This window comes from Dendrobates tinctorius, unplaced genomic scaffold (assembly GCF_039654945.1).
Source record: "Dendrobates tinctorius isolate UK_male_01 unplaced genomic scaffold, ASM3965494v1 ptg000008l, whole genome shotgun sequence".
NCBI classification, from domain to species: domain Eukaryota; kingdom Metazoa; phylum Chordata; class Amphibia; order Anura; family Dendrobatidae; genus Dendrobates; species Dendrobates tinctorius.
In genome coordinates, this window is record NW_027361676.1 from 55,170,456 (window position 1) to 55,194,993 (window position 24,538).

Genomic DNA, 24,538 nt, shown 5'->3' on the forward strand with positions numbered 1-24,538 from the left:
CCGGTGGTCTGTGCACCCTGTGGGGGTCTGTACCGGCCTGCCGGGGGGCTGTGCCGGCCTGCCGGGGGGCTGTGCTGATGTCCGGGGGTCTGTGCAAGCATCGTCCGATGGGACTACAAGTCCCATCGGGCGATGCCTGCTACCATGACAGTGATTGACACATTAGCCAATGATGGGACAGTAGTAGTCCCATCATCCGGCTAATGTGTTAAATGTTAAAAAAAAAAAAAAAATACTACATACATACTACATGCATGCTACATACATACTACATGCATGCTACATACATACTACATATATACTACATACATACTACATATATACTACATACATACTACATACTACATACATATTGCATGCTACATACATACTACATATATACTACATACATACTACATATATACTACATACATACTACATACTACATACATACTGCATGCTACATACATACTACATACATACTACATGCATGCTACATACATACTACATACATACTACATGCATGCTACATACATACTACATATATACTACATACATACTACATACATGCTACATACATACTGCATGCTACATACATACTACATAATTACTACATACATACTACATGCATGCTACATACATACTACATATATACTACATGCATGCTACATACATACTACATATATACTACATGCATGCTACATACATACTACATGCTACATACATACTACATATATACTACATACATACTACATACATGCTACATACATACTGCATGCTACATACATACTACATACATACTACATACATACTACATGCATGCTACATACATACTACATGCATGCTACATACATACTACATGCATGCTACATACATACTACATACATACTACATGCATACCACATATATACTACATACATACAATACATTCATACAATACATACATAGACATACAGTACATATAACATAGAGTAACATACTTACCAATACTTGTCACATTGTTCCCCGAAGCCATTGTCTTTTCCGGGATAAATATTAACATAACAAACCACAAAAATACTCACCCACGATCCGAAGCAGTCCACGAGTGTGTCCCACGACGATCTTGGGTAGAGAACTGCAGCATCAGATGATGCTGCCGTTCTCTACGGGCTGCAGGAATCCAATGACGGAAGGTAGGTATCCTTCCGCACTGTATTCCTCCGCCACTTAAAAAAAAAAAAGTCCCTAGTCTCACTTTATGCCATTGCTGTGTGGGAATTTCATCTGATGCTGCAGTTCTCTACCCAAGATCGTCGTGGGACACACTCGTGGACTGCTTCGGATCGTGGGTGAGTATTTTTGTGGTTTGTTATGTTAATATTTATCCCGGAAAAGACAATGGCTTCGGGGAGCAATGTGACAAGTATTGGTAAGTATGTTACTCTATGTTATATGTACTGTATGTCTATGTATGTATTGTATGAATGTATTGTATGTATGTAGTATATATGTGGTATGCATGTAGTATGTATGTAGTATGTATGTAGCATGCATGTAGTATGTATGTAGCATGCATGTAGTATGTATGTAGCATGCATGTAGTATGTATGTAGTATGTATGTAGTATATATGTAGTATGTAGTATGAATGTAGTATATATGTAGTATGTATGTAGCATGTAGTATGTAGCATGCATGTAGTATATATGTAGTATGTATGTAGCATGTAGTATGTATGTAGCATGCATGTAGTATATATGTAGTATGTATGTAGCATGTAGTATATATGTGGTATGTATGTAGCATGCAGTATGTATGTAGCATGCATGTAGTATATATGTAGTATGTATGTTGCATGTAGTATTTATGTAGTATGAATGTAGCATGTATGTAGTATGTAGTATGAATGTAGCATGTATGTAGTATGCATGTTGTATGTATGTAGCATGTAATTTTTTTTTTTTTTTTTTTACATTTAACACATTAGCCGGATGATGGGACTACTACTGTCCCATCATTGGCTAATGTGTCAATCACTGTCATGGTAGCAGGCATCGCCCGATGGGACTTGTAGTCCCATCGGACGATGCCTGCACAGACCCCCGGAGCCTGCACAGACCACCGGCAGGCCGGCACAGCCCCCCGGCAGGCCGGCACAGCCCCCCGGAGCCTGCACAGCCCCCCGGCAGGCCGGCACAGCCCCCCGGCAGGCCGGCACAGCCCCCCGGCAGGCCGGCACAGCCCCCCGGAGCCTGCACAGACCACCGGCAGGCCGGCACAGACCACCGGAGCCTGCACAGACCCCCTGGCAGGCCGGCACAGCCCCCCGAAAGGCCCGTACAGACCCCAGAGAGGCTGTACAAGGGCAGGAAAGGGTTTTTCTTATTCCGATACCGGAAGTCCCATAGACTTGAATGGGACTTCCGGTATCGGAATCGGCGATACCGATACTTTTTTTAAAGATCGGCCGATACCATCCGATACGATACTTTGAAGAATCGGACGGTATCGCTCAACTCTACCTGTGACATGATGTTGTGTAATTTGCCTTTATAGCATGGATCCAGGATGCTGGCCAACCAGTAGTCGTCATCCCTTATCATTTTGGCAATGTGGGGGTCCCTTCTTAGGATCCGCAAGGCATAGTCACACATGTGGGACAATGTTCCAGGTGTCAATGCTGCACTGTCAGTGGTGGGTGGAGGAGCACTTTCTGGCAAATCCACATCCCTCCAGTCACGCACAAACCCTGTACCTGACCTTGACATGCCCACATGTTCTTTTGCCCCCTGAGAAGTGTGGCATCCCCAGGAGTAAGGTCGCCACAGTGGCTTTGCCTTCCTCCAGGGAGGGTAATGCCAGGCTTGGAGGCAATGACGGGTCTCTCTCGCAGTCAATCTATGCATGCAACACAGTTCCACTCCAGGCCAGCAGGGCGAGCTCTGAACCGGAATTCAGGGGAGGAGTGCTTTCTGAGGGCCAAGGGGAGGGAGTGGGGAGTTAGTCTGTGGAGGATGAAGTGTGCATACGTGTGGAAGGAGCGCTGATATAGAGCTGAGAGGAAGAGCTCATCTCCCGTAAGAGCGCATGAACTGGAGCCTGGTCTCCACGGCTGTATGGACACTGATGGTCCTACAGCAGACACCAGAGGAGTAGAAGGCTGTAAATGCAATACTCCCATCTAAGACTTGAGGGCACAACAGCAACACTGATAGTGAGCTGGGACTCAGGAGTGAGGAGTCCGTGGAAGAGGCTACAGCTGTCTGCCGTACAAGTAGAGTTCTTGGGAACATCTGACAGGAGGAACGTCAGTGTAACTCGGTACTGGAGATCCCTCAAATAAGCGCTAAGATGGAGACTGCACAGCCCATCTGCTGAGAGAGAATCCCTGAGTTGCTTCCAGGCTAGCTTGCTCCGGTACCATCTGTAATCAGGATCCTGGACTGCATTTACCAAGTAAAGGTACAGAAATTGCACCCCGCTGTGTCTTGTCTGCTTCCTACCTTTCCGGCACCGCTACATTCCCGTGCCAACCACATCTACACTGCCCTGGGACTACAGCTTCACCTGTGGGGATCTTTTACATCTTTGCTGCACCATACCATCAGTCCCAGCGGATTTGCATGCAGCGTCGGCTTAACACCTCCTTTGCCGAGCACCACAGGTGGCGTCACGAACTATTCATCTAACTACATTCCACCATTCACATTTTCCTATTACTTGGGCGCCCAGGGCCACGGTCCGGGTCACTACTGCTGTGACACATCCCACTGATACCGGCCCGTTACCGAGTATCCCACAGCCCTGGGAGGGCGACCCAACTTGGCGTCACGAACAGGATAGCGGAGCCTGGTAACCCCCGGGTCCTGTGTGCCATAGTCTGTGTTTGCGTAAAACACTGTGTTGGCGCCTTTGCCGCGCTGCTTGGCGCGTGCGGGAAACAAAAGAGGTGGTCCTTCATGGGCGGAGCCCCTCCGAGGGCGCGAAGCAGTGAAGTCCCGCGCGGGAAGAGGAAAAAGCGCGCGAGAAGTGGGAGGACCTGAGGCCTACAGCCCGGAGCCTCGGGCCTGCGAAGCAGCCGCTGGTAAGCTCACACAACCCCCGGCCATGGCTAACGTTAACTAGGGGGGAGAGGATGTCTGCGCCCCACAGCAATGCAGCGACGGACACCGCCGCTCACCCCTCAGTGCCACAAGGAATAGCAGTCCCCATAATGCCGCTGTCTATACCCTACCTTCCGGGAGCGGCCTGGCTACCGCAGTACTCAGGTGAGTCGCATACCCTGAGTGAATTCAAAGAGAGACTGTGTAGTTTGTTTAAAGTATACCCTCTGTCTGAAAGCCAGAAAGTGAATATCCTGACTGGACAGCTAACAGGTGCAGCGCAGAGAGAAGTGAAAGCCTGGCAGGACACTGATAAAGAGACTGTTGCAGCTGAAATCAAGATGAGGTTCTTTGGCTGTAAACAGAAGGCGCAGGACAGTATAAGGGACTATGCTCTCAAAATACAGGAGGCGCTGCGAGCAGTTAAGCAAGTTGATCCTGACAGTGTGAAGGAGGAAGATAAACTGTTAAAGGAGCAGTTCATTGAAGGACTTCTATCCAGTACACACAGAGGATAGTTGCGCATCATAACCCTGCAAGACCCTGATCTGGACTTTGCTGATTTTAAGGACAGGGCTGTATGGGTGCTGCAGGAACCCACTGACAGACGTCCAGTGCCCCTGAGGCACCCAGCGATCACCTACCACCAGGAAGCAATGTCTTTCCCTTCCATCCCTGTGGAGGCCGATGCACAGACTCTGGATAAAGATCCAACTGAAGAGCAGCGTCTTCAGGTCCAGGAGTTGACCAAAGGAATGGCTGCACTTACTAAAACTATGCAGTCTCTGCAAGTGTCCTCCAAGGAAAAGATCCAGCTGGCTTCCAGTCCAGAGGATGTCCCGTGGCTCCGGAAGAGGAGAGCTCCTCCACTCCAAGGGAGGAACAACGATTGCTATGACCAGGACGGACGTCCCATCTGTCGTCACTGTTAAAAGGCAGGTCATCTTGCAAGATTCTTTCCTTTAAACAAGCAACCCCTGGGGCAGAGGGCCAACCCCCAGGAATAGGATCCCCAGGCCCAAAGAACTGGAGTGCCAAGTATGTTGGAGGGAGACCAATCCTTCCAGTGGTGATTGACGGTATCCCCATTAACGCTCTGCTGGACACGGGCTCTCAGGTGACCACTATGCCGTACATTCTTTACAAGAGGTATTGGGCTGATTCTGAACTTACCCGTGGCCCAACTGATGAACTGACAGTAGTTGCCAGTAATGGTCAGTCTTTGCCGCAGATTGGATGTAAAGAGATTACTGTTAAAGTGGGTCGGGTAGAGCTAAAATCTCAAGGTCTGATAGTTGTGGATATTGATAGACGTGAATGTAATCCTGTGATGACTCTTGGTACAAATGTAATTGAAAACTGTCTTTCCGAGGTTATTGTCTTGTTGCAACAGGTGGCTGAGACTGCTGGTTCCAGTGAACAACGAGTCCTGCAGAAGGAGATCAGAGCCCTGATGCAAAGACAACAGGTAGAACTCTCTGGCGGAGAAATTGGCAGTGTCAGAGTGAGTGATCCCTTCCTCATTGCAATACCCCCCAGGTGTGAAATGTTGATTTGGTGTCGGGCCGCTATAGGTCTCAGAGGGAGAGATTACCAGGCATTGGTAGAACCAGTATACTCCGATAGCAGGCCCACTGTCCTGACAGCCAGAGGGGTGGTTGATGTACGAAAAGGGAGAGTGCCTGTATGCCTCTTGAATTGTGGGGAGGAGGAGGCCACAATACCTCGGTACGCCACAGTTGCTAAGCTGCTCACTGTTAATAACAACTCATTGCATGCAGCAGAGCCCTTGGTCTCATCTGACCAGGTGGAGGACAATGGCTCTGTGAAGCAGCCAGAGGAGTGGTGTCAGCAACTGCAGGTGGGAACTGACTCTACACCCTCATACCAGAAAAATGGGGTTTACAGAGTGACACAAGAATATGAGCGGGTATTCAGCAAACACCCACTAGATTTTGGGCAGGCAAAAGGGTTCAACATCATATCCCCACTGGAGATCATCCACCCATTAAAGAAAGGTACCGGCCCATACCCCCAACACAATACCAATGTGCTAAGAGTATGTTGAGAGAGATGAAGGAAGCTGGGGTTATCAAAGACAGTTTTAGCCCATGGGCAGCTCCCATAGTTTTTGTAAAGAAAAAAGATGGTACCATGAGAATGTGTGTTGATTACAGGAAAATTAACAGCATTACACATAAAGACGCCTACCCATTATCTAGAATTGAGGAATCATTAGCTGCACTTAAAACTGCTAACTACTTTTCCACCTTGGATCTCACTAGTGGGTATTGGCAGGTTCCTGTGGCAGAGGCAGACAAGGAGAAAACAGCATTTACCACTCCAATGGGTCTCTGTGAGTTCAACTATATGCCATTCGGGCTCTCCACCGCTCCAGGAACATTTCAACAGCTGATGAAGTGCTGCCTGGGACATATGAACTTTGAGACAGTCCTGTTGTACCTTGATGATGTCATTGTTTTTTCCAAAACCTATGAAGATCATCTCTAACACCTGGCTGAAGTGTTTGAAGCTTTGTCCAATTTTGGCCTGAAGGTGAAGCCTTCCAAATGCCACCTCCTGAAGCCCAAGGTACAGTACCTCGGTCATGTGGTCAGTGCAGAAGGTGTGGCATCAGATCCTGACAAGGTCACAGTCATCCGGGACTTGCCGAAGCCCAGCAACCTTCATGAAGTACGCCAATTCCTTGGACTGGTAGGCTACTACCGAAGATTCATCAAAGGCTTTACTGAAATAGCCACCCCTATGAAAAAATCTTCTGGTGGGGCAGTCCAAGAACACCAAACAGAAAAATTCCACCTTTGAATGGACTGAAGAGTTGGAGAGATCCTTCACTCAGCTGAAGATGGCTCTCACAGGTGACGAAGTTCTGGCCTACCCAGATTATGACAAACCCTTTGTGCTGTACACTGATGCCAGCAATGTGGGACTAGGAGCAGTACTGTCGCAGGTACAGAATGGAAAAGAAAGAGTGATCTCCTACGCCAGCAGGAAGCTGCGTCCCACTGAAAGGAACCCTGACAACTACAGTTCTTTCAAGCTGGAGTTCCTTGCCATAGTCTGGGCTGTCACCGAAAGGTTCAAACATTACCTAGCCTCCGCCAAGTTTACTATCTTCACGGACAACAATCCGTTGACCCACTTGGAAACTGCAAAACTAGGTGCACTGGAGCAGCGATGGATGGCTCGGCTATCTAACTATGAATTCACCATCAAGTACGGAGCAGGGCACAAGAATGCCAATGCTGACGCGCTGTCCAGGATGCCTAATCTGCCTGATGCAGGAGAAGACCCTGAGGCTCTTGAAGAAATAGAGTTACCTCCCTTCCACCGGCCAATTGCGGCCCAACGTGCCCAAGGAGTGAGAAACCGACCATCTGGCTTGAAGGAGGTCACCCTGAATCCATTGCCCCATCATGACTGGGCAGAAACGCAAGATAGTGACCCTGCGGTCCGCCAGGTGAAGGAGCTACTGTGACAAGCTGACTCACGCCCAGAGTCGGATGCTCCTGAAGAAACCCAGCAGTTGTGGAAGGAGAGAGGCCGGCTGTTCATCTATGAAGGAAAGCTGTGTTGGAGGAGTATCAATGCCCGTACTCATGAGCTGGTCTGGCAGGTGGTAGTCCCGAAGAGAGAGGCATCAATGATCCTAAAAGCATACCACAATGGAGCTGGACACTACGGATGGAAGAAGTTGGAAGCTTTGCTCCGAGAGAGATTCTATTGGGCTGGTATGAGGAAAGCCATTGAAAAGTGTTGCCGAGAATGTGGACAATGTAACCTGTGCAGAAAGGATCGAAACAGCCAGAGAGCTCCTCTGCAGCCAATTGTAAACAAACAGCCACTCGAGTTGGTCGCCCTGGACCATGTGAAGCTGGTTCCTAGCCGTTCAGGATACATCTATGCTCTTACCATCGTTGACCACTACTCAAGATTCCTGATAGTTGTGCCTGTCAAAGATCAAACAGCCAGGACAGCAGCCAGAGCATTCCAACAGCACTTCTGTAGACCACATGGATATCCTGAAAGAGTGCTTACAGATCAAGGTCTAGCTTTCGAGGCAGAAGTGTTCCAGGAATTCTGTAACTTGTATGGTTGTAAGAAGATCCGGACAACACTGTACCACCCACAGACCAATGGCATGTGTGAGAAGATGAACCAGGTAGTGATTGACCTACTGAAGACATTGCCCTTGGAGGAGAGAAATCTGTGGCCAGAGAAGTTGCCAGATCTGGCGGACCTCTACAACCATATTCCAGTGAATTCCACCAAATGTACCCCAGCCTACTTAATGAGAGCAAGACCTGGTAAACTGACTATTGATTTGGACATGGGAGTCCTTACGCCTGAAGTAACACCACCAGATGCTGACTGGGATACAGAAAGACAACAACAGTACAGAAGAGTTCAAGAATGCGTGGAAAAGAATCTAGCTCAGGCAAGACAAAAGCAGGAGAAGCTTTACAATCAAAATGCAACTGCCGTTCCTTTGTCGCCGGGAGAACAAGTCGTAAAAAGGAAAAGAAGATTGCACAAATTGGATGATCAATGGGAAGCTGAACCTTATACCATTCTGCCCTCAAACTTTGATAATACCAAGGTATGCCTTATTAGCAAAGATGGAGGAGAAACCTCAGCAGCAATATCAAGAGATCACCTGAAATTATGTCCTGACTAGTGTTGAGCATTCCGATACCGCAAGTATCGGGTATCGGCCGATATTAGCTGTATCGGAATTCCGATACTTAGTTCCGATACTTTTTTCATATCGAATACCGGAATCGGAAGTTCCCATAATGCTAGGAGCCCGCTCGATTTGATTCAGTCAATGGGGATCCTCAGAAGTGTGGGCATATCCTGTTAGGCATGTAGGCATGTTAACTACTGGCATGGCTGTGATTGGCTGCTGAAATGATGTCATGATGCACTATAAAAAGCGCTGCAGCCGCCATTTCTGGTCACTCTGCTGTGAATTCAGTTAGGGACAGGCTGCTGTTGAAGACTGTGAGGGACAGTTAGAAATAGCGATTCTAAAAACAATATTGTGCTTTATCCAGGCTACATAAACCACCACTGTAGCTTGCTTTTCCCTAGCAGCGCTGTTTTCACAGCTGTCTGCAAGGGCTGTGTGAGTGCCGACCCACGCTGTGTAGTGTGTCCTGCAGGCACGTCTGCTTGTAGGCCGGCCAGCGTGTGTCTCTGCCTCATACACATTTTTCTTTTATTGCTGCTTTTTATTTCTCCTGTATAGTGTGCTTCCATACGTATCCATATACGTTGGTTGCAAACATAAAGGAGTGGACAGCGGAGCCTTTCAGCAGCCTTTCAGTGCTATAGCCCATTTCTCTGCACTGTTTTTGGCTGTCTGATAGGTCTCTCTGTGTGTGAGTGCAGCTCACGTTGCAGTGTGTTCTACAGCCACCGCTAGCTGTAGTGCGCTCAGCGCGCGTCACTGCCTCATACATAGTCCTTTTTTTGCAGCAAATTTAGCCAGATTTTTGCTCCTATATTAGTGTGCTTCCAACCGCATCCATTGTCATTGGTTGGTTGCAAACACTATATAGGATTAGATAGAGGAGCCTTTTTGCTGGCTTGTGCCCTTCAGGGCCAGACAGGCTAGTATCACCCTATTTTTTGGAGCCTCATCAATTGCATTGTAGGTTAGCTTCCTGCATTGTAATCGCTCCAAAAAGTTTGTGATACTATAGCTTTCAAACTTTGGTCACATCCTTTCCTTTCCCCCCACCCAAAAAAAAAAAAGGAAATAAAGTTCACCAAACACTCCACTTTACAGTTGTCTAGGCCACATTAGATCATATTAAAGTGTAGTACACACACTCTTAGCCAAATTAGTGTTTCTTATACTGGTTAGCAGGTGTTCAGGAATAAGAACACTAAGCCACCCCTTTTTTACTTTTCTGCCTATCTTTATCAGTCTACCAAGATGAAGAAGGCAGGGAGTAAGGCACGTGGTCGTGGCCGTGGAGTTTCAGCAGGGAGAGGACGGGGGGATTCAGCAGGGAGAGGACGTGGGGATTCGGTATCTGCTGCGGCCACCAGTGACCCGGCATCCCCCACTTTTACCAGGCAACAGTCCTTCATGCGCAGCTTTGTAGGACCTCGCCGTACCCCACTGCTGCGTGACGAACAAATTGAAGCCGTTGTCGGATGGATGGCAGCTAACGCATCCACTTCAATGACTTCTGCATCCTCCCAAGGCCAGAGCACTGAAGAGCAACCATCTGTCTCTTCACCACCTGCCAAATTGCCCAGGCAGTCTGAGAGCCCTGGACAGGAGCCATCTCAATCTTTACTTCTGTTCTCAGAATCTGTTGGCTTGGAAAGAGGTGGCCAGCCAAGCAGCATTCTAGAGCGTGAAGAAGAGGGAGTATGCAGTGATGCGCAACTGCTTTGTCCCTCTGAATCTGAAGAGGCGGGTGGGCCAGTGCCTATGGTCAGCACACCTCAGTATGCATCAGATGATGATGAGACTCAGTTGCCAATTTCTGGTGCGTACGGTGCTGGCGAGACAACCCAGGACCAGCCGGTGCTTGAAGAGGGGAGTGGAGATGATGAGGTCCTTGACCCATCATGGCGTCAGCCACGGGAAGGTGGTGGGAGCAGCTCTGAGGAAGAGATTCCCCGAACGGCCAAAAGAGGAGGGAGAGGGCGGGGGCAGACTTGGTTGCCTGTAGCCTCCACTTTGGCACCCGTGAGGAGCAATCCTCTTCCAAAACACAAGACGGGCGCTCCCAGGACTTGCAGTGCGTGGTCTTTTTTTGACACAGTTGCAGATGACATTTGCTTTGTCAAATGCAAGCTGTGTCATCAGAAAGTGAAACGAGGGAAAAATGTGACCAACCTCAATACCACAAATATGTGGAAACATGTGCGTACCAAGCACGAGGTGGAGTTACACAGACACACTGAAGATGTAGGCCAACCTTCAGCAGCACCTACCACCTCTTCAGCTCGTGTTGGGGCCTCTACCTCCAGCTCACACACAGCTGGTTCGGCTTCCTCACTGGAACGCCATGGAAGAACTACTGCCACTGTTGTCCAGAGACCCAGTGAAATTCCACCCACTGAACCACGTTCGCAGACATCAGCACCCTCCCAGGCCACTCACCAGCAATCGGTAGCACAGGCATGGGAGAAAAAGCGGCCATACTCGGCAAACCATCCCCGAGCACTGGCTCTGAATGCCGGCATTGCCAAACTACTGGCCCTTGAGATGCTGTCATTCAGGCTGGTGGAGACTGACACCTTCCGGAACTTTATGTCATTGGCAGTTCCACAATACAATGTGCCCAGCCGCTTTTATTTCAGCAGGCAAGCTGTCCCTTCCCTGCAAAAGCATGTGGAGGGAAAAATTAAAAATGCGCTACTAAATGCCGTCAGTAGCAAGGTCCACCTGACCACCGATGCGTGGACCAGTAGCCATGGACAGGGACGATACCTTTCCCTCACTGCCCATTGGGTCAATGTTGTGGAGCCGGGTACAGATCTGGAGAGTGGCTCTGTACGTATTCTGCCAACTCCAAGGATTGCAGGAATGCAGTCTGTACATATTGAGTCCTCCTACTCTAGTTCCTCGGAATCAGCACTGCGTGAGCCTGTTAGGCCAGATATGAGCACAGGTGTGGCCAAACGTCAACAGGCCGTCATTAAATTAATTTCTTTGGGGAATCGGAGCCACACAGCACAGGAGCTCTGGAATGCCATCAAGCAGGAGAGTGATGTGTGGTTTGTGCCAGCGAATCTCCTGCCAGGTTTGGTAGTGAGTGACAATGGCCGAAATCTAGTGGCAGCTCTGGGCCTAGGCAACCTCACTCACATACCATGTCTGGCACACGTGCTCAATTTGGTCGTGCAGAGCTTTCTGAGGGACTATCCGGATCTTGATGCACTGCTGCACAAGGTTCGCCTAGAGTGTGCTCACTTGCGGCGTTCCAGCATGGCAAGATCGCGCATTGCATCTCTGCAACGCCGATTCCGCCTGCCAGAACATCGCATCATATGTGACCTCCCCACCAGGTGGAATTCAACGTTACATATGTTGGAGCGGTTGTGTGAGCAGCAGGCAGCAGTAATGGAGTACCAGCTGCATCAGGCGCAAACAAGTCGCACTGTGCGCCGGACACACTTCACCACCACTGAGTGGGCCACTATGAGGGACATCTGCCAAGTTTTGCGTGCCTTCGATGACTCCACGCAGATGGCCAGTGCAGATGATGCACTAATCAGCATGACTGTCCCCCTCATCTGTCTGCTTCAAAAAACCTTACAAGCACTAAGTGAGGAGGTTTTTGAAGAGGTCGAGGATGAGCAGTCAGAAATGCCATCTGCTTCTGGCAAGTCTGCGCAACGTGCTTCCACACAAAGGCCCAGGCAGGGGACACTTAGTGAGGAGGATGACGAGGAGTCAATGGAGGAGGAGGAACACATCTCTCCAGAGGAGGGAGGTACACAAGGCTCTAGTAGTCAGTGTGTACAGCGAGGGTGGGGTGATGCTGAGCAGGCAGAGATGCTGCCTCAAGCTGGGGACAGCGTTTCCGGTCCAGTTGGCAGTCTGCAGCACATGGTTGATTTCATGCTGCAGTGCTTGTTAAATGACCGCCGCATCGCCAACGTTCTCCACACGGCTGATTATTGGGTGTACACCCTCCTAGATCCTCGTTACCGGGACAACTTACAAAGCCTCATACCACAGTTGAACCGGGAGCGAAAAATGCGGGAGTACCAAGAAACACTTGTGCAGGCCATCATGTTCTCCATTCCCCCCACAAGTGTTGCTGGTAGTGCTTTTCAAAGCAGCCATGTGGGTAGAGGCAGTGGAGGAAGCTCTGCACAAAGAGGTAGCAGAGGCAGTGCCGCAGGACAAGGCAAGGCCAGTATGGCCCAAATGTGGAAAAGTTTTGTGGGACCGCCACAAACGGCTACACCATCACAGACGGCTCCAGTCAGCAGGAGGCAACGTTTCCGTCAGATGGTGACAGACTTCTTGTCGTGCCCTGTTAGTGTTCTCCCAGACGGCTCTTCCCCGTTCAAGTATTGGGTCTCTAAGCTGGATACATGGCCAGAGCTTAGCCAGTATGCATTGGAGGTGCTGGCTTGCCCTGCTGCCAGTGTATTATCGGAACGTGTCTTTAGTGCTGCAGGTGGTGTGGTAACAGACCGTCGCACGCGTCTATCCGCCGATAATGTTGACCGGCTTACTTTTGTGAAAATGAACAAGGCCTGGATCTCACCTGAATTTGCCAGTCCTCTTCCAGAATAAATAATTGGCTGGCAACAGGATCCAGGTCTCCTGTTGTGTTCATGTTTCTATGACCTGAACTTTATTTCTTGGGCTACAGCAACGCCTGTTGTTGCTCAGAAGTGCTGTCCGCACAGACAAAACACTCGCTCATGTGTAAGTGGGGTTCGGTAACGTCAGCTGATCCCCTGCTGTGTGGAGGGCAAAGTGTCCTGCTCCCTACACAGTCAAACAACCTCAGATTTACACCTGGCTCCAAGTAGGCCTCGGCCTACTACCTGATTTTCCCTGGGCTCCGACAGTGGGAGGACCTGAGGCCTATAGCCCGGAGCCTCGGGCATGCGAAGCAGCCGCTGGTAAGCTCACACAACCCCCGGCCATGGCTAACGTTAACTAGGGGGAGAGAGGATGTCTGCGCCCCACAGCAATGCAGCGACGGACACCGCCGCTCACCCCTCAGTGCCACAAGGAATAGCAGTCCCCATAATGCCGCTGTCTATACCCTACCTTCCAGGAGCGGCCTGGCTACCGCAGTACTCAGGTGAGTCGCATACCCTGAGTGAATTCAAAGAGAGACTGTGTAGTTTGTTTAAAGTATACCCTCTGTCTGAAAGCCAGAAAGTGAATATCCTGACTGGACAGCTAACAGGTGCAGCGCAGAGAGAAGTGAAAGCCTGGCAGGACACTGATAAAGAGACTGTTGCAGCTGAAATCAAGATGAGGTTCTTTGGCTGTAAACAGAAGGCGCAGGACAGTATAAGGGACTATGCTCTCAAAATACAGGAGGCGCTGCGAGCAGTTAAGCAAGTTGATCCTGACAGTGTGAAGGAGGAAGATAAACTGTTAAAGGAGCAGTTCATTGAAGGACTTCTATCCAGTACACACAGAGGATAGTTGCGCATCATAACCCTGCAAGACCCTGATCTGGACTTTGCTGATTTTAAGGACAGGGCTGTATGGGTGCTGCAGGAACCCACTGACAGACGTCCAGTGCCCCTGAGGCACCCAGCGATCACCTACCACCAGGAAGCAATGTCTTTCCCTTCCATCCCTGTGGAGGCCGATGCACAGACTCTGGATAAAGATCCAACTGAAGAGCAGCGTCTTCAGGTCCAGGAGTTGACCAAAGGAATGGCTGCACTTACTAAAACTATGCAGTCTCTGCAAGTGTCCTCCAAGGAAAAGATCCAGCTGGCTTCCAGTCCAGAGGATGTCCCGTGGCTCCGGAAGAGGAGAGCTCCTCCACTCCAAGGGAGGAACAACGATTGCTATGACCAGGACGGACGTCCCATCTGTCGTCACTGTTAAAAGGCAGGTCATCTTGCAAGATTCTTTCCTTTAAACAAGCAACCCCTGGGGCAGAGGGCCAACCCCCAGGAATAGGATCCCCAGGCCCAAAGAACTGGAGAGCCAAGTATGTTGGAGGGAGACCAATCCTTCCAGTGGTGATTGACGGTATCCCCATTAACGCTCTGCTGGACACGGGCTCTCAGGTGACCACTATGCCGTACATTCTTTACAAGAGGTATTGGGCTGATTCTGAACTTACCTGTGGCCCAACTGATGAACTGACAGTAGTTGCCAGTAATGGTCAGTCTTTGCCGCAGATTGGATGTAAAGAGATTACTGTTAAAGTGGGTCGGGTAGAGCTAAAATCTCAAGGTCTGATAGTTGTGGATATTGATAGACGTGAATGTAATCCTGTGATGACTCTTGGTACAAATGTAATTGAAAACTGTCTTTCCGAGGTTATTGTCTTGTTGCAACAGGTGGCTGAGACTGCTGGTTCCAGTGAACAACGAGTCCTGCAGAAGGAGATCAGAGCCCTGATGCAAAGACAACAGGTAGAACTCTCTGGCGGAGAAATTGGCAGTGTCAGAGTGAGTGATCCCTTCCTCATTGCAATACCCCCCAGGTGTGAAATGTTGATTTGGTGTCGGGCCGCTATAGGTCTCAGAGGGAGAGATTACCAGGCATTGGTAGAACCAGTATACTCCGATAGCAGGCCCACTGTCCTGACAGCCAGAGGGGTGGTTGATGTACGAAAAGGGAGAGTGCCTGTATGCCTCTTGAATTGTGGGGAGGAGGAGGCCACAATACCTCGGTACGCCACAGTTGCTAAGCTGCTCACTGTTAATAACAACTCATTGCATGCAGCAGAGCCATTGGTCTCATCTGACCAGGTGGAGGACAATGGCTCTGTGAAGCAGCCAGAGGAGTGGTGTCAGCAACTGCAGGTGGGAACTGACTCTACACCCTCATACCAGAAAAATGGGGTTTACAGAGTGACACAAGAATATGAGCGGGTATTCAGCAAACACCCACTAGATTTTGGGCAGGCAAAAGGGTTCAACATCATATCCCCACTGGAGATCATCCACCCATTAAAGAAAGGTACCGGCCCATACCCCCAACACAATACCAATGTGCTAAGAGTATGTTGAGAGAGATGAAGGAAGCTGGGGTTATCAAAGACAGTTTTAGCCCATGGGCAGCTCCCATAGTTTTTGTAAAGAAAAAAGATGGTACCATGAGAATGTGTGTTGATTACAGGAAAATTAACAGCATTACACATAAAGACGCCTACCCATTATCTAGAATTGAGGAATCATTAGCTGCACTTAAAACTGCTAACTACTTTTCCACCTTGGATCTCACTAGTGGGTATTGGCAGGTTCCTGTGGCAGAGGCAGACAAGGAGAAAACAGCATTTACCACTCCAATGGGTCTCTGTGAGTTCAACTATATGCCATTCGGGCTCTCCACCGCTCCAGGAACATTTCAACAGCTGATGAAGTGCTGCCTGGGACATATGAACTTTGAGACAGTCCTGTTGTACCTTGATGATGTCATTGTTTTTTCCAAAACCTATGAAGATCATCTCTAACACCTGGCTGAAGTGTTTGAAGCTTTGTCCAATTTTGGCCTGAAGGTGAAGCCTTCCAAATGCCACCTCCTGAAGCCCAAGGTACAGTACCTCGGTCATGTGGTCAGTGCAGAAGGTGTGGCATCAGATCCTGACAAGGTCACAGTCATCCGGGACTTGCCGAAGCCCAGCAACCTTCATGAAGTACGCCAATTCCTTGGACTGGTAGGCTACTACCGAAGATTCATCAAAGGCTTTACTGAAATAGCCACCCCTATGAAAAAATCTTCTGGTGGGGCAGTCCAAGAACACCAAACAGAAAAATTCCACCTTTGAATGGACTGAAGAGTTGGAGAGATCCTTCACTCAGCTGAAGATGGCTCTCACAGGTGACGAAGTTCTGGCCTACCCAGATTATGACAAACCCTTTGTGCTGTACACTGATGCCAGCAATGTGGGACTAGGAGCAGTACTGTCGCAGGTACAGAATGGAAAAGAAAGAGTGATCTCCTACGCCAGCAGGAAGCTGCGTCCCACTGAAAGGAACCCTGACAACTACAGTTCTTTCAAGCTGGAGTTCCTTGCCATAGTCTGGGCTGTCACCGAAAGGTTCAAACATTACCTAGCCTCCGCCAAGTTTACTATCTTCACGGACAACAATCCGTTGACCCACTTGGAAACTGCAAAACTAGGTGCACTGGAGCAGCGATGGATGGCTCGGCTATCTAACTATGAATTCACCATCAAGTACGGAGCAGGGCACAAGAATGCCAATGCTGACGCGCTGTCCAGGATGCCTAATCTGCCTGATGCAGGAGAAGACCCTGAGGCTCTTGAAGAAATAGAGTTACCTCCCTTCCACCGGCCAATTGCGGCCCAACGTGCCCAAGGAGTGAGAAACCGACCATCTGGCTTGAAGGAGGTCACCCTGAATCCATTGCCCCATCATGACTGGGCAGAAACGCAAGATAGTGACCCTGCGGTCCGCCAGGTGAAGGAGCTACTGTGACAAGCTGACTCACGCCCAGAGTCGGATGCTCCTGAAGAAACCCAGCAGTTGTGGAAGGAGAGAGGCCGGCTGTTCATCTATGAAGGAAAGCTGTGTTGGAGGAGTATCAATGCCCGTACTCATGAGCTGGTCTGGCAGGTGGTAGTCCCGAAGAGAGAGGCATCAATGATCCTAAAAGCATACCACAATGGAGCTGGACACTACGGATGGAAGAAGTTGGAAGCTTTGCTCCGAGAGAGATTCTATTGGGCTGGTATGAGGAAAGCCATTGAAAAGTGTTGCCGAGAATGTGGACAATGTAACCTGTGCAGAAAGGATCGAAACAGCCAGAGAGCTCCTCTGCAGCCAATTGTAAACAAACAGCCACTCGAGTTGGTCGCCCTGGACCATGTGAAGCTGGTTCCTAGCCGTTCAGGATACATCTATGCTCTTACCATCGTTGACCACTACTCAAGATTCCTGATAGTTGTGCCTGTCAAAGATCAAACAGCCAGGACAGCAGCCAGAGCATTCCAACAGCACTTCTGTAGACCACATGGATATCCTGAAAGAGTGCTTACAGATCAAGGTCTAGCTTTCGAGGCAGAAGTGTTCCAGGAATTCTGTAACTTGTATGGTTGTAAGAAGATCCGGACAACACTGTACCACCCACAGACCAATGGCATGTGTGAGAAGATGAACCAGGTAGTGATTGACCTACTGAAGACATTGCCCTTGGAGGAGAGAAATCTGTGGCCAGAGAAGTTGCCAGATCTGGCGGACCTCTACAACCATATTCCAGTGAATTCCACCAAATGTACCCCAGCCTACTTAATGAGAGCAAGACCTGGTAAACTGACTATTGATTTGGACATGGGAGTCCTTACGCCTGAAGTAACACCACCAGATGCTGACTGGGATACAGAAAGACAACAACAGTACAGAAGAGTTCAAGAATGCGTGGAAAAGAATCTAGCTCAGGCAAGACAAAAGCAGGAGAAGCTTTACAATCAAAATGCAACTGCCGTTCCTTTGTCGCCGGGAGAACAAGTCGTAAAAAGGAAAAGAAGATTGCACAAATTGGATGATCAATGGGAAGCTGAACCTTATACCATTCTGCCCTCAAACTTTGATAATACCAAGGTATGCCTTATTAGCAAAGATGGAGGAGAAACCTCAGCAGCAATATCAAGAGATCACCTGAAATTATGTCCTGACTCGTGTTGAGCATTCCGATACCGCAAGTATCGGGTATCGGACGATATTAGCTGTATCGGAATTCCGATACTTAGTTCCGATACATTTTTCATATCGAATACCGGAATCGGAAGTTCCCATAATGCTAGGAGCCCGCTCGATTTGATTCAGTCAATGGGGATCCTCAGAAGTGTGGGCATATCCTGTTAGGCATGTAGGCATGTTAACTACTGGCATGGCTGTGATTGGCTGCTGAAATGATGTCATGATGCACTATAAAAAGCGCTGCAGCTGCCATTTCTGGTCACTCTGCTGTGAATTCAGTTAGGGACAGGCTGCTGTTGAAGACTGTGAGGGACAGTTAGAAATAGCGATTCTAAAAACAATATTGTGCTTTATCCAGGCTACATAAACCACCACTGTAGCTTGCTTTTCCCTAGCAGCGCTGTTTTCACAGCTGTCTGCAAGGGCTGTGTGAGTGCAGACCCACGCTGTGTAGTGTGTCCTGCAGGCACGTCTACTTGTAGGCCGGCCAGCGTGTGTCTCTGCCTCATACACATTTTTCTTTTATTGCTGCTTTTTATTTCTCCTGTATAGTGTGCTTCCATACGTATCCATATACGTTGGTTGCAAACACTAAAGGAGTGGACAGCGGAGCCTTTCAGCAGCCTTTCAGTGCTATAGCCCATTTCTCTGCACTGTTTTTGGCTGTCTGATAGGTCTCTCTGTGTGTGAGTGCAGCTCACGTTGCAGTGTGTTCTACAGCCACCGCTAGCTGTAGTGCGCTCAGCGCGCGTCACTGCCTCATACATAGTCCTTTTTTTGCAGCAAATTTAGCCAGATTTTTGCTCCTATATTAGTGTGCTTCCAACTGCATCCATTGTCATTGGTTGGTTGCAAACACTATATAGGATTAGATAGAGGAGCCTTTTTGCTGGCTTGTGCCCTTCAGGGCCAGACAGGCTAGTATCACCCTATTTTTTGGAGCCTCATCAATTGCATTGTAGGTTAGCTTCCTGCATTGTAATCGCTCCAAAAAGTTTGTGATACTATAGCTTTCAAACTTTGGTCACATCCTTTCCTTTCCCCCCACCCAAAAAAAAAAAAAGGAAATAAAGTTCACCAAACACTCCACTTTACAGTTGTCTAGGCCACATTAGATCATATTAAAGTGTAGTACACACACTCTTAGCCAAATTAGTGTTTCTTATACTGGTTAGCAGGTGTTCAGGAATAAGAACACTAAGCCACCCCTTTTTTACTTTTCTGCCTATCTTTATCAGTCTACCAAGATGAAGAAGGCAGGGAGTAAGGCACGTGGTCGTGGCCGTGGAGTTTCAGCAGGGAGAGGACGGGGGGATTCAGCAGGGAGAGGACGTGGGGATTCGGTATCTGCTGCGGCCACCAGTGACCCGGCATCCCCCACTTTTACCAGGCAACAGTCCTTCATGCGCAGCTTTGTAGGACCTCGCCGTACCCCACTGCTGCGTGACGAACAAATTGAAGCCGTTGTCGGATGGATGGCAGCTAACGCATCCACTTCAATGACTTCTGCATCCTCCCAAGGCCAGAGCACTGAAGAGCAACCATCTGTCTCTTCACCACCTGCCAAATTGCCCAGGCAGTCTGAGAGCCCTGGACAGGAGCCATCTCAATCTTTACTTCTGTTCTCAGAATCTGTTGGCTTGGAAAGAGGTGGCCAGCCAAGCAGCATTCTAGAGCGTGAAGAAGAGGGAGTATGCAGTGATGCGCAACTGCTTTGTCCCTCTGAATCTGAAGAGGCGGGTGGGCCAGTGCCTATGGTCAGCACACCTCAGTATGCATCAGATGATGATGAGACTCAGTTGCCAATTTCTGGTGCGTACGGTGCTGGCGAGACAACCCAGGACCAGCCGGTGCTTGAAGAGGGGAGTGGAGATGATGAGGTCCTTGACCCATCATGGCGTCAGCCACAGGAAGGTGGTGGGAGCAGCTCTGAGGAAGAGATTCCCCGAACGGCCAAAAGAGGAGGGAGAGGGCGGGGGCAGACTTGGTTGCCTGTAGCCTCCACTTTGGCACCCGTGAGGAGCAATCCTCTTCCAAAACACAAGACGGGCGCTCCCAGGACTTGCAGTGCGTGGTCTTTTTTTGACACAGTTGCAGATGACATTTGCTTTGTCAAATGCAAGCTGTGTCATCAGAAAGTGAAACGAGGGAAAAATGTGACCAACCTCAATACCACAAATATGTGGAAACATGTGCGTACCAAGCACGAGGTGGAGTTACACAGACACACTGAAGATGTAGGCCAACCTTCAGCAGCACCTACCACCTCTTCAGCTCGTGTTGGGGCCTCTTCCTCCAGCTCACACACAGCTGGTTCGGCTTCCTCACTGGAACGCCATGGAAGAACTACTGCCACTGTTGTCCAGAGACCCAGTGAAATTCCACCCACTGAACCACGTTCGCAGACATCAGCACCCTCCCAGGCCACTCACCAGCAATCGGTAGCACAGGCATGGGAGAAAAAGCGGCCATACTCGGCAAACCATCCCCGAGCACTGGCTCTGAATGCCGGCATTGCCAAACTACTGGCCCTTGAGATGCTGTCAATCAGGCTGGTGGAGACTGACACCTTCCGGAACTTTATGTCATTGGCAGTTCCACAATACAATGTGCCCAGTCGCTTTTATTTCAGCAGGCAAGCTGTCCCTTCCCTGCAAAAGCATGTGGAGGGAAAAATTAAAAATGCGCTACTAAATGCCGTCAGTAGCAAGGTCCACCTGACCACCGATGCGTGGACCAGTAGCCATGGACAGGGACGATACCTTTCCCTCACTGCCCATTGGGTCAATGTTGTGGAGCCGGGTACAGATCTGGAGAGTGGCTCTGTACGTATTCTGCCAACTCCAAGGATTGCAGGAATGCAGTCTGTACATATTGAGTCCTCCTACTCTAGTTCCTCGGAATCAGCACTGCGTGAGCCTGTTAGGCCAGATATGAGCACAGGTGTGGCCAAACGTCAACAGGCCGTCATTAAATTAATTTCTTTGGGGAATCGGAGCCACACAGCACAGGAGCTCTGGAATGCCATCAAGCAGGAGAGTGATGTGTGGTTTGTGCCAGCGAATCTCCTGCCAGGTTTGGTAGTGAGTGACAATGGCCGAAATCTAGTGGCAGCTCTGGGCCTAGGCAACCTCACTCACATACCATGTCTGGCACACGTGCTCAATTTGGTCGTGCAGAGCTTTCTGAGGGACTATCCGGATCTTGATGCACTGCTGCACAAGGTTCGTCTAGAGTGTGCTCACTTGCGGCGTTCCAGCATGGCAAGATCGCGCATTGCATCTCTGCAACGCCGATTCCGCCTGCCAGAACATCGCATCATATGTGACCTCCCCACCAGGTGGAATTCAACGTTACATATGTTGGAGCGGTTGTGTGAGCAGCAGGCAGCAGTAATGGAGTACCAGCTGCATCAGGCGCAAACAAGTCGCACTGTGCGCCGGACACACTTCACCACCACTGAGTGGGCCACTATGAGGGACATCTGCCAAGTTTTGCGTGCCTTCGATGACTCCACGCAGATGGCCAGTGCAGATGATGCACTAATCAGCATGACTGTCCCCCTCATCTGTCTGCTTCAAAAAACCTTACAAGCACTAAGTGAGGAGGTTTTTGAAGAGGTCGAGGATGAGCAGTCAGAAATGCCATCTGCTTCTGGCAAGTCTGCGCAACGTGCTTCCACACAAAGGCCCAGGCAGGGGACACTTAGTGAGGAGGATGACGAGGAGTCAATGGAGGAGGAGGAACACATCTCTCCAGAGGAGGGAGGTACACAAGGCTCTAGTAGTCAGTGTGTACAGCGAGGGTGGGGTGATGCTGAGCAGGCAGAGATGCTGCCTCAAGCTGGGGACAGCGTTTCCGGTCCAGTTGGCAGTCTGCAGCACATGGTTGATTTCATGCTGCAGTGCTTGTTAAATGACCGCCGCATCGCCAACGTTCTCCACACGGCTGATTATTGGGTGTACACCCTCCTAGATCCTCGCTACCGGGACAACTTACAAAGCCTCATACCACAGTTGAACCGGGAGCGAAAAATGCGGGAGTACCAAGAAACACTTGTGCAGGCCATCATGTTCTCCATTCCCCCCACAAGTGTTGCTGGTAGTGCTTTTCAAAGCAGCCATGTGGGTAGAGGCAGTGGAGGAAGCTCTGCACAAAGAGGTAGCAGAGGCAGTGCCGCAGGACAAGGCAAGGCCAGTATGGCCCAAATGTGGAAAAGTTTTGTGGGACCGCCACAAACGGCTACACCATCACAGACGGCTCCAGTCAGCAGGAGGCAACGTTTCCGTCAGATGGTGACAGACTTCTTGTCGTGCCCTGTTAGTGTTCTCCCAGACGGCTCTTCCCCGTTCAAGTATTGGGTCTCTAAGCTGGATACATGGCCAGAGCTTAGCCAGTATGCATTGGAGGTGCTGGCTTGCCCTGCTGCCAGTGTATTATCGGAACGTGTCTTTAGTGCTGCAGGTGGTGTGGTAACAGACCGTCGCACGCGACTATCCGCCGATAATGTTGACCGGCTTACTTTTGTGAAAATGAACAAGGCCTGGATCTCACCTGAATTTGCCAGTCCTCTTCCAGAATAAATAATTGGCTGGCAACAGGATCCAGGTCTCCTGTTGTGTTCATGTTTCTATGACCTGAACTTTATTTCTTGGGCTACAGCAACGCCCGTTGTTGCTCAGAAGTGCTGTCCGCACAGACAAAACACTCGCTCATGTGTAAGTGGGGTTCGGTAACGTCAGCTGATCCCCTGCTGTGTGGAGGGCAAAGTGTCCTGCTCCCTACACAGTCAAACAACCTCAGATTTACACCTGGCTCCAAGTAGGCCTCGGCCTACTACCTGATTTTCCCTGGGCTCCGACAGTGGGAGGACCTGAGGCCTATAGCCCGGAGCCTCGGGCCTGCGAAGCAGCCGCTGGTAAGCTCACACAACCCCCGGCCATGGCTAACGTTAACTAGGGGGGGAGAGGATGTCTGCGCCCCACAGCAATGCAGCGACGGACACCGCCGCTCACCCCTCAGTGCCACAAGGAATAGCAGTCCCCATAATGCCGCTGTCTATACCCTACCTTCCGGGAGCGGCCTGGCTACCGCAGTACTCAGGTGAGTCGCATACCCTGAGTGAATTCAAAGAGAGACTGTGTAGTTTGTTTAAAGTATACCCTCTGTCTGAAAGCCAGAAAGTGAATATCCTGACTGGACAGCTAACAGGTGCAGCGCAGAGAGAAGTGAAAGCCTGGCAGGACACTGATAAAGAGACTGTTGCAGCTGAAATCAAGATGAGGTTCTTTGGCTGTAAACAGAAGGCGCAGGACAGTATAAGGGACTATGCTCTCAAAATACAGGAGGCGCTGCGAGCAGTTAAGCAAGTTGATCCTGACAGTGTGAAGGAGGAAGATAAACTGTTAAAGGAGCAGTTCATTGAAGGACTTCTATCCAGTACACACAGAGGATAGTTGCGCATCATAACCCTGCAAGACCCTGATCTGGACTTTGCTGATTTTAAGGACAGGGCTGTATGGGTGCTGCAGGAACCCACTGACAGACGTCCAGTGCCCCTGAGGCACCCAGCGATCACCTACCACCAGGAAGCAATGTCTTTCCCTTCCATCCCTGTGGAGGCCAATGCACAGACTCTGGATAAAGATCCAACTGAAGAGCAGCGTCTTCAGGTCCAGGAGTTGACCAAAGGAATGGCTGCACTTACTAAAACTATGCAGTCTCTGCAAGTGTCCTCCAAGGAAAAGATCCAGCTGGCTTCCAGTCCAGAGGATGTCCCGTGGCTCCGGAAGAGGAGAGCTCCTCCACTCCAAGGGAGGAACAACGATTGCTATGACCAGGACGGACGTCCCATCTGTCGTCACTGTTAAAAGGCAGGTCATCTTGCAAGATACTTTCCTTTAAACAAGCAACCCCTGGGGCAGAGGGCCAACCCCCAAGAATAGGATCCCCAGGCCCAAAGAACTGGAGAGCCAAGTATGTTGGAGGGAGACCAATCCTTCCAGTGGTGATTGACGGTATCCCCATTAACGCTCTGCTGGACACGGGCTCTCAGGTGACCACTATGCCGTACATTCTTTACAAGAGGTATTGGGCTGA